The sequence below is a fragment of the Cyphomyrmex costatus genome, unplaced genomic scaffold (genome assembly GCF_001594065.2).
Source record: "Cyphomyrmex costatus isolate MS0001 unplaced genomic scaffold, Ccosl1.0 scaffold441, whole genome shotgun sequence".
NCBI lineage: Eukaryota > Metazoa > Arthropoda > Insecta > Hymenoptera > Formicidae > Cyphomyrmex > Cyphomyrmex costatus.
The window spans coordinates 137,537-152,571 of record NW_017278652.1 but is presented as its reverse complement, the minus strand read 5'-3'; the positions used below and the strand labels follow the sequence as shown (position 1 = coordinate 152,571).

Here is a 15,035-nt window from a genome sequence, read left to right as displayed (position 1 = left end):
TCGTAACTGACCGCAAATCATGAAGTAATAATATATCGCGCGCGTCGGCGATTCTCGTTGATGGGTGGTAATTTGTTTAAGGTGTGCCGGAGAAAATAGTACTCGGTGGAAAGTAGTTTGCGCACCGGCAGTCGGCTTTACATCAAAAGTGACTTAAAAGTTTCGCCGACCTTTGATGTAACGGGTATTACTCTGCTGGGAGTGGAAGCGAGATACCCCTGTAGAAGGGGGAGCCATTTCCGCCGGATGAAAATCGACTGGCATTCCTGCACCGTAAAACCTCGAGCATATAATTAATTCTTCTCTTTCTACACTTCCACGTTTTTTACTTTTTCTTTGATCTTTTCTGCATGACTTCACAAACTCTAAGTTATGATTTATAATCAGTTTGCAAACATTCTATGATTACGTGCGATATAATATCACTTTCCTAAAACATCCGGGGAGAGTTTAGTTCTATCACCGCATCGATAAAATCACCAATATAAATTATGTTACTATCACAAACGGCACTTTCAAATCTCCTCAGATATCGAGACCGAATGCCGAAACTCTCTTCGCAGAAGGGGATAAGATCGCAACATCAATTCGGCGACTTTATAGAACGCTTTATGAAAAAGATCGGGCAAACAGAACCGCGATAATTTTTTCGATGGTGGTGGTTCGCAAACTTTTTATCTCAACGCGATTAGGGCTGCAAGCTAGATGGATGCGGAGCGAATTGGTATGGGAAGCAAGAAAAGGAACATACTCATGGAGTTGGGCGTTGCACAAAGGACGGGGCAACTTCCTTTAACGAGTTCCGCGCTGGGAAAGAGAGCTAACTCGATTAGGAATTAATTTTTGACGACTCGCGAAAGACGAGACAAAGGGGAGATTTCTCCGAATGGCGAAAGATGAGAGATGGGGACAAAGGATGAGGACAAGTAAAAGAAAGGCTAGGAATTAAGGTGAAACTGGAGCTCTTCGGTCTTTGCGGGGGTAAATTGCATCCGACTTTTCCTCGATATGCTGGCGGATTTTTAATTCCCCGTTGAACTTTTTCATTTCTGTCTGAACGTAAAAATAATATTCGGAGTATATACATTCGTGCTGCCTTTTAATAACTCTTTCGTTTCCAGGAAATATTAGTTTTTTTCTTAACTCAGGAATAGTCACTTGGGATGTTTTTATACTTCAACGAAAAAATATGAATTGTTGCAAAATACTGTTCAACATATTTTCTTTCTTTTTTAATGACTATGCTTTATGAACTTTACCTTTAAATATTCTTTCGAAAATTATCAAAAAGGGCATTATATTAATTAAAATATTTTCTTAGAAATACTTTTATAATAAACTACTTAACGTGTTTATACTATTTAGTATTTAATATTTTATTTTGTTACTACCTTTTTCACAAAATTGTGATTAAAAATCTGTACTCTTAAATTTGAATAAATTATCGAATCAATAAAAACAATATACTGTTAATAATAGTGATTTTAACTGGGATGTAAAACAGTTCAGATGATCGTTTAAATACAAAGATCAGGTGATTACTCTCAGTAATGTCGATATGTATAATATATTTCTTATTATTTAACACTTTTTCAAATATTTTATCTCTTTTATAATATATTTTATTAATTTTTATGTACCACTTTAACAACTATTATTATAATTAAACATATTTTTAACATTTTTTTTCATTATTTAACTTTGATTAAATCTCATTTTTCAAATAATTCGAACCTGGATAAATTTCGCGAGTGAAATTTCAGCCTTCTTAATTAGCCAATCAAACTCCGGCAGCGTTATCAAAATGCCAGCTAAAAACGGCGAATTCATTCCGAGTCGTCTTTGTTCTTAGTGGAATTAATTTGTTCCACCGGAAGGAACTCGCCGATTGTCGAACTTATACCCAGACTCCGCAACTCATACCCCTGCCATATACACGGCACCCTATCAGGATCCGACTCTGCGACAATTTATAACGACTCGTCGAGCTACTTTGAGGGGCTCAATCTTGCAAGGAACTTCGTTCTTCCCCCTTCCCCTGCCCGTCCTCTTCGTCCTGCATCCTTTCTCCGATTTTCCGTCATTCGTCTGCTCCTAAGGATGCCACTTAAATATCATGAGTTCCACGTTTTCATTCGATCGAAAGATGCACGAGAGGTCTTTTCCAGTATCATTTCTCTTTGGATATGTTGGAAAGCGTTTAAAACGGATGGAATTTTAGAGCGATGAACATTAGGTACCCATATTGCTTAGAAAATTTGTTCGTATTTTACAATATGTAAAATGTTTTGATTAAATAATGATAAGATATATTAGGTATTTATGAGCAGAAGTCCGTGGAATTATTGCTATAGATGTTACTAGAATTTATTGAACCAATTTTTAATTATGTTATTATATAATGCTGAATGTCCTGCATTGTTTAACACTATGCTCTTATATGCTTCTGATCTATTTTTATAAATTTTAGTATCATCTAACGGCGATTTCACGAACTTTTGTAAACAATTACCAGTCTAATATAACGTACAGTCAGGCGATAATAATAAATACGAGGTTATTCGTTATAATCGTCATTTATTCGCTCCGGGCGTTTACAAACTGCGGATTTTTTCACGCAGAATGCCGGACGAGCGGGTGGTTTCCGGGATTGGAAAACGCGACGGTGGTCGACGGTCACAGAGAGTCACAGCGAATGTGATTTGAAAAGTTTTCTCGTTAAATAGCGCAAAAATGCGCGAGAGACATCGAATGTGGACAGGAGGGTGACAGTGATCCTGGGATGGAGGAAACTACATGGAAAAGGGTGCACGGGTAGGGGTGAATGTCCGGTATGGGGTAGACAATGACGAGCGAGGGTACTGACTGATTTTAATTATGGAATCTGTGCAGGTGAAACGCTCAATTTTCCCGCCGGCACATGTCCACCCGTTTTCCACCCTATCTCCCTTCCTCCCTTTTCCGTTACACTCCGGATCACCCCGTTGTCTCTTTTTACTCGTTGTAGTTTGAACCTGGGAGGCTCCGCGATTTCAATTTCGCGCCATCTCTTTGCCCCCTTTTCACCTCCCCTGTCGATCATTACTCCCTTTTCGGCTGAGCTGGTCGCTCTTTAATATTGATTTTCTCTCGAAGGGTCGAAAATATCGCGAGAGTATCGAGTTACGCCGGCCGCACTCGCGACTGTCAAGTCCCGTCGTTTGTTCTACACTTTGCAGGGTCAGAGGTGCGGGGTAGAAAGGGCTGTGCAAATGTACACGAAATGTTCGTCATCGCTGTATTGTTCGTGTCAGAGCGATATTACGGAATACTTCCAGAAATATAATATATTCCAGTATATTTTATTACAGTATAAAATATGTAATATTGTAATTATAGTATACTTAATTATCAACATGAGAAATATTAGTTAATTGCAAGTTGAGGAGATTTTGAATACAATTACAATATTTAGTTCCAGCATGCGATTTTCTTTTTGTATGATATATTAAAGTTGTTTAAAATTACCTTAATATTATCACAAAAAATGCTGTAATTATAATCATTATTAATATGAGAAATATATATTTACTATAAAATAAAGAGGTTTCAAATACAACTACAATACTTAGTTCCAATATCTAATTTTCATTTTTTGTGGCATTAAAATTGTTTATATTATTTTAAAGTTATCACAAAACAATTTGATTATTTTTAATTTTATACAATTGTTGAATAACGGAAGTTTTTACTTTTCAGCAAGATAATGAACTTTTTTTGCAATTCACCAAATTCTAATTAAAGATATTTTAGTTAAAAGGACAATATTTTAGAACACTGCACACATACTTCAATGTCGTGTATTTAACTTTATCGAACGTAGCGTAAAAAGTCCGCCAGTTAATATATTCCACTCGCGTTCTCCGCGACTGCAATTTGCACCATGGCGTAAATCTCACTGCGGTAGGAAGGACGGAAGGGAGGGGAAAAGAGCGACGGAAGTTATTTTCGTGAATATTACGCGATCGAGAGAGTCGTGCGACGCGCTATGCGAAAATGACTCCGTTTTGCATAAAAAACGTTCGGCGTAGCGCGCGGCGCGTCGCTTTGCGTCGTGTCGGCCGCGTAATGCGCATAAATAAAACGCGTAATAAACGCGACGACGAAGGGGAACGCGGGGGGTTGAATTATGCGCGCGAGATAGAGCGCAACCCATTTCGACTGACGTAGGAAATCCTTCGCGGGGCGCGAGAGTGCCGTCATGAAAAAGTATACCGCAAAAAAAGAGGCGATCTTATCGCAGCGAAACGCTATGCTTTTATATTGGCATTGATAAGCGCGGTACACGACAGTTTATGATATCACCTGATAATGTAACCGAGTAACATAATCAATGGGGACGCCCACTTTGGGTCCTTGCGATATGTAATATTAAACCGTGAACGAGGGGAAGAGGAGGGCGGAGAAATCGGGAAATATAAATCGATGTTTTGTGTCGACATTATCGCTAAAGCGCAATATGTATGTACGTGTGTTTGGACTGATGCGGAAAATGTATAATAATTTCTGTCATTATAATGCGATAGTGTAGATAACGAAATGAAGAACTCTATAATGATAACGTAAAGAGGAAATTTTAGAGCACAGATAGGGGGGGGGGGCTGTTTAGAAACAAGATGTTCTAAATTTTTCCGCTATTTGTTAGAGTTTTCACTTTGTTGTACGATCGTGCAATATATGATGTAAATTATAATACTGTACACTTATACTGCATTAGTTCAAACTTGCTATCTGTTAAAAGAAGCATTAATCTTGATAAATTGCACATGTTTTAATTAGAATGGTATGTATGTGCAATTATCGCTCGCAATTACCGTGAAACTCGTGAATCGGATGCACATTCAATAGAAAGAAAATTTTAACCATGCATTTTTGCACGAGAAGAATGATTTTTCTGAAAAATTAGCTACATCTTGATTAAATAAAATTTTGATGAATTATTTATCCAAATAATTATGTAGGACGCTCAAATTATAGAATGTTAAATCTTTTTGCCGCATTGCTTGAGTTTTTTACACAATTATTTTGATAGTAATAAAATTATTTTTAAACGTATAAAAATGATTTTCAGACTTATATATAAATCATTAATTTCTGTAAAAGAGCTGAACACGATTTTATTTATAGTTGGTGATCAAAACGGAAAGAATGATTTTATTAACCTCTTTGAATCTAAAATTTTGCTGCATGCAAATCTGAAAATAATTTTGATGGAAAAGAATTTTTTGAAAAATTTTATTGTGAGTTTTGATGAAAAACATGTAAATTAAGTATTAAAATAACGTGCTGATAAAAAATAGCATCAAGGAGAAAAGTACCTAATTGTATAATGTAGTAAAATTTGTGTCGTTTTTCGCGCAATATTTGAAAGGTACACTGTTAAATTTATAATGTTAAATTATACCCAATTTCGAGTTACTTTTAATCATTACTATAGATTGCCATTGCTGCTACTCAATATATCGTTATATTTAACTAAAACAAAGGAGTGAATTAAACAATTTAATCAAGAAAATGTATTACATTTTACTCAAATGTAATATATTATTTACTAAATACATTAATATGGACGTTGTTTACTTTGAAAGCAATCACAAAAATGAATTAATTTACATTTTGACATATGGAAGTTAAAAATATCAAAATATTTTTAACTTGAGAGATTAAAGTTACCTTGCTACCTTGTGGTACTTAATAGTGTATGCGTGGAATTCCTGTTTCAGAATTTTTGCCAATTCCGATCTGAATGGCCCGCGTTTAAATTAGATGGACTTTCGCCCGCTGAATTCATGATAGAGCGATGATGATGATCGCGATAATGCGCGCGCATACGCGTGCAAGAAGCGGTAAATGGAGTTTCCGCTGTAGTATCACCCGGAATCCGCTCGTATTTCCCCTTAATAGCGAATACCTTACGTATCCGCGTCCGACCGGACCAGCATACCGGGTGTGCTAATGGAACTGTCACGCAGCTGTGGATCGATCGCGTCCGGCTAATCGCGGCGTGCCGCACCACTAATTAACCCCGACCTAGGACGTGTCGTCCCTGGAACAGGAAGTTCGATCCCCGTTTCAGAGCTCCCGCTTGCCACCCCCGTTTGCCACGAACGAGCATGTTTGGAATTCGATTTAATTTTCGCGATGGTTATTATCGGCGCGACGGTTATTAATATCAACCCATAAACCCAGTATGAATTTCTATGCTTTTTGCGGAAAGTTATTATTTCTTCCCGGAAATTAATACCGAATGGCCGCTGCTCATCGTCGCGCTCAGGTGGGGAATTTTCCCTCTGCTATCGATTACAAGAGTTATCGACTTTTGCGAACAAAACATCTTCCGGTTATAAAGGTATACACGCATACACGTATACTTTATCGCCAAAAACTACGAGCCAGAAAAAAGTTTATAATAATGTAAAATAATAGAAATATTAATATAAAATTTTATATTAATTTTTTTCGGACACGATTCATGTTGGATATGATGATTTATGATAAAACATCGCGATCGCGAATCTTCCAGCGTTAAAAGAAAGGAGGTTAACTCTGCTGTAAAATTACCATAACATAATGTTCAAAAATTACAGTAATAGCGGTGAAAACAGGATTGTGACAATCGGAATTGAATGAAAGGGTCATTAGCATTCAATCATGAATGTCATCTGTTGAAGAAACTCGATTTATCTCGCAGTTCGTCCTCGAAGTGAAAAGAAATCACGGAGGACCGGCCTTCCGTGATACGGTCCTCTAATATCCCTTTAAATGGATTCCCTTTAATCCAATTTGCCAGCTGAGCGATATTAATGGGTCGGAATAGCTGGCATTCGAGGCGGAATAATCCTTAAATATTATCCTTCGCGATATCGCGCGTTCTTTCGATCTTCTCCGCTTCCTTCGCCGGCCCCTTCCTTCGAGATAACCGCCATTTTTTTCTTTCGTGAAATTCCTTCCGTTTTATAAACCGCAGAAATATGTAAATATTAAGACGACGTAAAAATATGAAAAAATAAGAACCTTTATTTATTTATGTTTATCGTAATTTTTTAGTCACGCAAATTTTTATGTTTGGTTTTCTGTACATCTACTATTATTTTTTATAAAGCAATTATAAGTAATTTTTACATTAAAATACATTCTTAATAAAAAAAATGTTTCTTTATAAAATTTTTCAGCATATAGTTCAAAATTCACAATTATACTATATATAAAATCAATGCAAAGTATTCTCGATGCTAAATTTATTTGTATATACAAATGGAGATGTGTTAATACTAAAATTGATATGGCAACGCTGTGATCTCACTAGGTGCATTTGATTGGCAATCAAAGTGTTAATTATATTTTGATTCGTTGATTATTTCAATATCTTAGTTAGAACTGATGATTCTTATTATTTATTTCGTGCACGAATTATTTCACGAATATGAAATTTCAACTCTTTTAGTTTTTCTAATTACATTATGATCATCTCGATAATGACGATTTGAGATTTTCTTGATACGTCGTGAACGAAACATGGCTGCTCATGCTTTTCTCATTTCTGGAGTTGCACCGCGTCCTTCGATCCTTCGTGTATCGGGGTATCTGCCTCGCGAAAATATACGATCCTGCCGCCGACGAAGACGGGGGTGCAAATAAACGCGAGCCACCCCCATTATTCGCGCGTTTGCTCGATGGACCCACCTCCTGGCACTTCAACAATGCCGCAATCGCAAAGTTTACAATAATATTGTTATGCCGGCATCTGCATGCACCCCATAAATCATCCCCGATTCTTTCCTCATTTGCGCGCTCTCCCTATAGTATCTCTTATTCGTAGGACGACGAAGCGCCATAGAGTTGTTTACACGAGAACCGATATTTCATGAAAATAAATAACTACTACATTTTAACTGAACTTTCTTTGCTGATTGATATGTGGAAGGATTAATAACAGAAATATAATAGTGATTATGAATTAAATAAAATAATATGATATTATATACATAAATAATACAATTATATAAATAATGATATTGTATTATAATAATGTAATATAACAATAATTATGAAAACAATAACTAATTAAATATCTGTCACATTTTTCACCCTTTTTCCATTTTTATGATTGATTGCTGCTAATCAAATGACAAAAGTGGAAATAATGCGTTTTATAGAAGTGGATGTTATCAAAAGTCACTATAATTACAATATATATTCTTATCATTTTGGTTACAGATTTCTTATTAACTGCGATTTAAATTTTATACAATAATTATCATGAATTTCTCTATCAGTAAATAAACGTATATTTAGTTAATGAGCAGTTTTAAGTATTACAAAATTAATCCTAGTGGTATGCATAATGTTTAAAAATTGGATGTCGGATGGATCTAGGAAATACATTAATTAAAAAAATTATTTTTGTAAGCAGGGAACTTCACACACTGTTAAGTTCTTAATATCTCTCAATTTTCTATATTTCTTTTATCTATTTTTGAAACTTTAGATTCACAAGAGATGTATTATATTAAATTAATAGGATGATTTTTTTCTAATTTAATATCGTGTTTTTTTTTTTGGAAAATTTGTTAGAAACAAACCACGAATGATCATTCAAATTTCGCAGTACACATTATCCGACACTTTCGGATAGAAACCGCGAAAACAAACGGTGAACAAGCAAGAGTGCAAAGGAGTGCTCTCATCTATCTCAAAGTCATTCCATTCCTTTATTATCCCACTGCAACCTCGTGGGAATCGCGCAAAAGAGCTGGAGCGGAAGGGTTTGAAAGGCGGTCACCCCTTGGAAATTCCAGAAGGAAGATGGAAATATGAGACAACTGGGTGGCGGTCGAGGGGTTGCGCTCTTGCAGCGATGGAGGAGTACGGGAGAGACAGAGGAAAGGTGAAGGCACGGTTGAAGTACACAACGGGGGTAGGGGAGCGAAATGAGAGAAGAGCGGGGGCTGTTGAAGAGGGGTTGAAACGTAAACTTTATTCTGGACAGTGCAGCCCCCGTGCTGTGCGATTCAATTATTTTTGCTCAGCACCGACGACGCTTCCGGGCAACCTCCCTTCAACTTTTCCATGCCCTTCTCACTCGCTACTTCCGCCCCTTCTCGTCTCTCGTTGCGGTCGGGGTGGCAGACGCTTCTAATTTCATTATTCCCTCTCGAAGGACCGTTCTGCCTTTTTCTCACCCCCGCGGTTTATTTCCGTGCCAAGCATTCCGCTCCGCTCATGAAGCTTCTAACTGGTACGTTCTTTTGGTATATACTTGGTGTTTTGGTAAAAAAAAAACTCCCCAGTATTGGATTACTTGATATGAAATTTAAATTTTTGTATTGTCTTATCTGGATTATTTTGCTATCAATTTTATTTATATTTATGGCATGCATGCCTGTCACTGCAATTTATTGTCGCGAATTTTGGTTAAAAAAGGGGTTGCGAGAGGGTCGAATTCCCTCGTCAGCTCAGCTTGAAGAGAGGCATGATGCCGTTTGCAAAATTCATCCACTCGCTTGGCGAAAATATTTAACAAACTTTGTACTGCGTTTTCCGCGCAATCACGCCGTTGGAATTCCGCATTGCGATGCTACTTTTTTACACACCGCGGAGACTAGCCGATATAAAAGAGCATTGTTGTAACCGTTGTCCCACCCTTCCGCCTTGCTCCTTTCGCTTCTCCGTTTTCGTCGCCGAAAACTGCAATTTCCCGAGGCGGGAAGGAATGCGATTAAGTGTTGATGGCTTCCTAAATGCAAACAACTCGGGAAACCGTAATCACCAGAGACAATCGCTCTCTCTCTCCCTCTTTCATTCTTTCACTCTCGGTCTCTCCTTCTTCTCGCGACACGACGAGGGCGTTGTTTTACAAGCCAAGGGGTGAAAATTGAAAGGGTGGGTGTGTCGATTAGCCGGCGTCTCTTAATTCACGATTATCGCCCCCGCTGCGGTATTCGCTTCCGGAATGCAAAATGGCGTCGTCGTCAGATCGCCGCTTCGTCGCTTGGCGTCCATTTTTTCCTATTCTTTTCTCTTTTCGCTTTTTATAAAAATTAATTTCGCCCCTTTAGGTCTTTCGCGCGTCTTTTGCATCGCTCATAATTACGTGAACACGCTTTTATTTCGTGCTTTTGATTCTTAAAATACCGGAGCTGTATGTCGCTTCAAACTTATAATTAAATTTAAAGTCACTAAGGTACTGCGAAGACGCTATTAGCGCTATTTGTATCATTACATCTTTATTGTTTATTAAACAAAGACAGAAGAACACAAATAGCGCTAATACAGCGTCTCCCTGAATAGTGAATACTTGTATATTAGGTACATCTTATTGTTTGATGTATAAAGTACTGCAATCTCAATTGCTGTTAATATTTGGAGCCAGAGTGATGTCGAATGCAACATTGTGTAATTTCTTAGTGCAATTATCTTAACTTAATAAAGGTTAGGATAATAGTACTCTATTTTGAATAACGTTGTGAAGCCAGAAGAGCATAAATTGCGATACTTTGTATATCTAGTGATTTTTTAAAATTTAATCTGTTAATTATTATCTCCTAGATTTTACATTTCTTTATGCAGACTAAAATTGTGATATTTTGCGTGTAATGCTCTATAATAAATGTATATGTAAACTAAATATTATATTAAAAACTAAGATATATTTTTATCATCAACATTTACGACGTATCTAAAAAATTTTAATTTTTTTGTATTAGAATTTTAAATAAAGAACGACGGATAGATCCGTTTTTATTTTAAGATCATTTTACGTAATGTCTTAAGATGCTAATATGGCTTCCTGATTAGATAATAACATCTTACAACTGTACTTAAGACAATCTTATATGTAAGATCCTACTATAACTATCATCATAATGACATATCGGATAATAGAATACAATTATTACGTGTGATACGTTCGAACGTGTATACGTGCTCGATCAAATCCGTCGAGAAGGGAAAGGGGCTGGAACTCAGACGTTACCACGGACCTCGTGTCATTCCATTGCATTTTCCGACGTGGGGGCATCCAGCTATGGCGTCGACGTCGGCGTCGTTAAGCACTGCGAGACTCATATTAAAACTACCCCTCGGGATACCGCTGTGAAGATGGTAAGGGTGAAAGGACATTTACGTCGCTTGCTAAGGACTCTCGTCTGCCAAGAGGGTGCGAATGGCGAATTTAGAAATAACAAGGGACGAAGAAGTAGATGGTCACGATGAAGATCATATTTATATCATTGAAACGCCTTACGTTATTTTGCATTATTTATTTTTACATTTCACGTTTATATATTATTTATACTATTTATAATAGATTTTTTTTATAATAGCGACAAAATTATTTTATTTTACTTAATCCTTCCAAAGGTAGATAGTCTTTTGTATTTTACATTTCTAAGCAACGCATTGCGTATAGCAACAGAATGTTTCTTTTCAATCTTAGAATTCTATCGCTATTGATATAGTAATGCTATTGATATTTCACGTACAAGAAAATAGATCACTCTTAATTAATGTAACATAAGTTTTTTATACATTTTACATTTTTAATGATAAAAAATATTTATAATTTAGATTTTTATGAATACAAAATCCTAAAGATTACTTGAAAGAGAAAGGAAGAATAAGTAGGGTACGTTAAGTTAGCACCCCAACTATAGTACTCAGGAGTTCTGATTAGAGTTCCCACTTCCTTTTGACGAGAGGAAGAGTTCCCTATAGTTAATAACAATAAGAGTTCCGCTCAATAAACATTTTTTTTAAATGGGGTGCTAACTTTTTGTCGAAGTTCGAGGTGGAATAGTTCTGAGCGGCTTAATAGCTTCAATTTGCGATTGCCTAGAGTACCTGATAAGTAAAAAAAATTTTCGAATAATAAAAAAAAAATTAAAAATTTTTGAAAAATTAATTTTTAGATACAATAGTTCTGATGATAATTCCTGCTTCTTTTTGACGATACGAAGAGTTCTCTATGATTTTTAATGACATATGCGCTTAATAATCATTTTTTAATAATTTTTTAAAAATGGGGTGCTAACTTTTTAACGAAATTCAAGGTCGCATAGTTCTGATCAGCTTAACAGGACTATTTTGTGAATACCTAGAGTTCTTGATACATAAAAAACATTTTTGAAGAATAATAAAGATTTAAAAAAATAGTGGAAATCTTTGAAAAATTTTTTGAGAGTACCGAGTAGTTCTGAGTAGCGTTTCTTACAGTACTCGACGAGTTCTATCGAAAACTGTAAGGTGAAAAAGCGATTGGACCAACGGTTTGCAAGATACAGCGACATTTGTCAGAAGATCAACAATTTTTAGAGTATATCTCGGAAACCATTGGTCCAATCGCTTTGAGCCCTGATACTTTTCGACAGAATTCGCCGAGAACTGTCCAGAACTCTGATCAGAACTACTCGGTACTCCCAAAAATTTTGACTTCAAATTTTTTTCTAAGTCTCACGTCGGAAAATTTTTTGAGAGTACCGAGTAGTTCTGAGTAGCGTTTCCTATAGTTCTCGACGAGTTCTATCGAAAACTGTAAGGTGACAAAGCGATTGGACCAACGGTTTGTAAGATACAGCGACATTTGTTACATTTGTAAGATCACATAATTTTTAAATAAGTATATCTCAGAAACCGTTGGTCCAATCGCTTTGAACCCTGATACTTTTCGACAGAACTCGTCGAGAACTGTCCAGAACTCCGATCAGAACTAATCGGTACTCCCAAAAAATTTTGACTTCAAATTTTTTTTCAAGTCCCACGTCGGAAAATTTTTTGGAAGTACCGAGTAGTTCTGATCGGAGTTCTGGACAGTTCTCGGTGAGTTCTGTCGAAAATTATGAGGGCTCAAAGCGATTGGACCAATGGTTTCCGAGATATACTCTAAAAATTGTTGATCTTCTGACAAATGTCGCTGTATCTTGCAAACCGTTGGTCCAATCGCTTTTTCACCTTACAGTTTTCGATAGAACTCGTCGAGAACTATAAGAAACGCTACTCAGAACTACTCGGTACTTTCAAAAAATTTTTCGACATCGGACTTGGAAAAAAATTTGAAGTCAAAATTTTTTGGGAGTACCGAGTAGTTCTGATCGGAGTTTTGGACAGTTCTCGGTGAGTTCTGTCGGAAAGCATCAGGGCTCAAAGCGATTGGACCAATGGTTTTCGAGATATACTCTAAAAATTGTTGATCTTCTGACAAATGTCGCTGTATCTTGCGAACCGTTGGTCCAATCGCTTTTTCACCTGATAGTTTTCGATAGAACTCGTCGAGATCTGTAAGAAACGCTACTCAGAACTACTCGGTACTCTCAAAAAATTTTTCAAAGGTTTCTACTATTTTTTTTTTAATTTTATTATTCTTCAAAAATGTTTTTTATGTATCAAGAACTCTAGGTATTCACAAAATAGTCCTGTTAAGCTGATCAGAACTATGCGACCCTTGAATTTCATTAAAAAGTTAGCACCCCATTTAAAAAAAATTATTAAAAAATGATTATTAAGTGCATATGTCATTAAGAATCATGGAGAACTCTTCGTATCGTCAAAAAGAAGCAGGAATTATCATCAGAACTATTGTATCTAAAAATTAATTTTTCAAAATTTTTTTATTTAGTTTTTATAATATTCGAAAATTTTTTTATATATCAGGAACTCTAGGCAATCGCAAATTGAAGCTATTAAGCCGCTCAGAACTATTCCACCTCAAAATTCGATAAAAAGTTAGCACCCCACTTTAAAAAAAATTTTTTTTAATATTTATTAAGCGGAACTCTTGTTATTAATTATAGGGAACTTTTCGTCTCGTCAAAAGGAAGTGGGAACTCTAATCTGAACTTTTGAGTACTATAGTTGGGGTGCTAACTTAACACACCCGAATAAATATATTATCTAATTTAATCTTAAAATGATATGGAGTAAATTTCTTTGTTGTGTGTCTTCTCATATAACACTTATAAATAAAATATATAATACAAAACTGTAAATGAAATTATGTATCATATCTGTTATAATATTGATTGCAAGGGATCCAAACTAATATATATTATAAATAGATAGAATTTTTAAAAAATTTATCTATACTATTCTATAGCTTTTATTAGATGGCAAATTAGGCCTTCTAATGACTGAAGGCATGCTTAGCGCTCAGTGGTCGATAGCATTTTAGAATTAATTAAAAAAAATTTCTAAGTAGAACATCAATAGAAATTCTTTTTTGTTTCAATTTTCTTACTTATACAAATAAACTAGAAACTATAAGATTTTTTGAGGTATCGATAATAAGATTTGTAAGTTTACATCCTGCTGTGTCTTAAGAATTATAACCTACATAAGTAAAAAATATAAAGCGAAAGAAATTAAAGTTCTATAAAGTTTATAACGAGTAAAAAATTCCATTTAAGTGCAGATCTCGATAAAAAAAACCGATTGGATGAGAAAGTCAAGACGCGAGTCCATTAATAATCGCCGATAGCTCGTGGGAACTGTCGGCGAAGGAATAGGAAAAGTTGCAGCCAAAACGGCAACGAAGTTTTCCATTAATCTACATTAATACCGCGCGAAATCTTGATAGTACTCACTCGCGCCTGTTGCGTTTGGCGAAGCCGGTCTAAGAACCCTGGTAAACACCCTCATAAGCAATTAAGCCGCTTAGAAACTCCCGCCGTTCATTTATTATCTCTGTACCTTCTAAGCAAGCTCGCAAGCACTGATAAACGACGCACCGAGCTAAGAAGCCGTCCTTCAAAGCAGCTCCTTAATTACGCGTTAAGCATTTTGGAGTTCCTACTGCCTATCTCGTTGGACTTTTGGAAAATAATTACAATTTGAAGCAATTTGGAAAGTTCTAATACAGCGATAATTCAATTGATTTTTACGAGTCTGGAAGTATTAACTAATTCTATTTTCGGTCAAAGCGAATTTTAGTGCTTCATAATATACAATCATATGTGAATTTAAAAATCCTTTTTTTTGTTTTATGAACTGAGGGTCGATTTATA

The 15,035-nt window shown here is 35.9% G+C and overlaps 1 protein-coding gene across 1 annotated transcript in view; it reads left to right on the top strand.

Moving 5' to 3' along the window:
- Window positions 1-15,035, top strand: part of IRSp53 (Insulin receptor substrate 53 kDa) — an 84,844-nt gene that overhangs the window by 21,748 nt on the left and 48,061 nt on the right. The window lies entirely within an intron of this gene.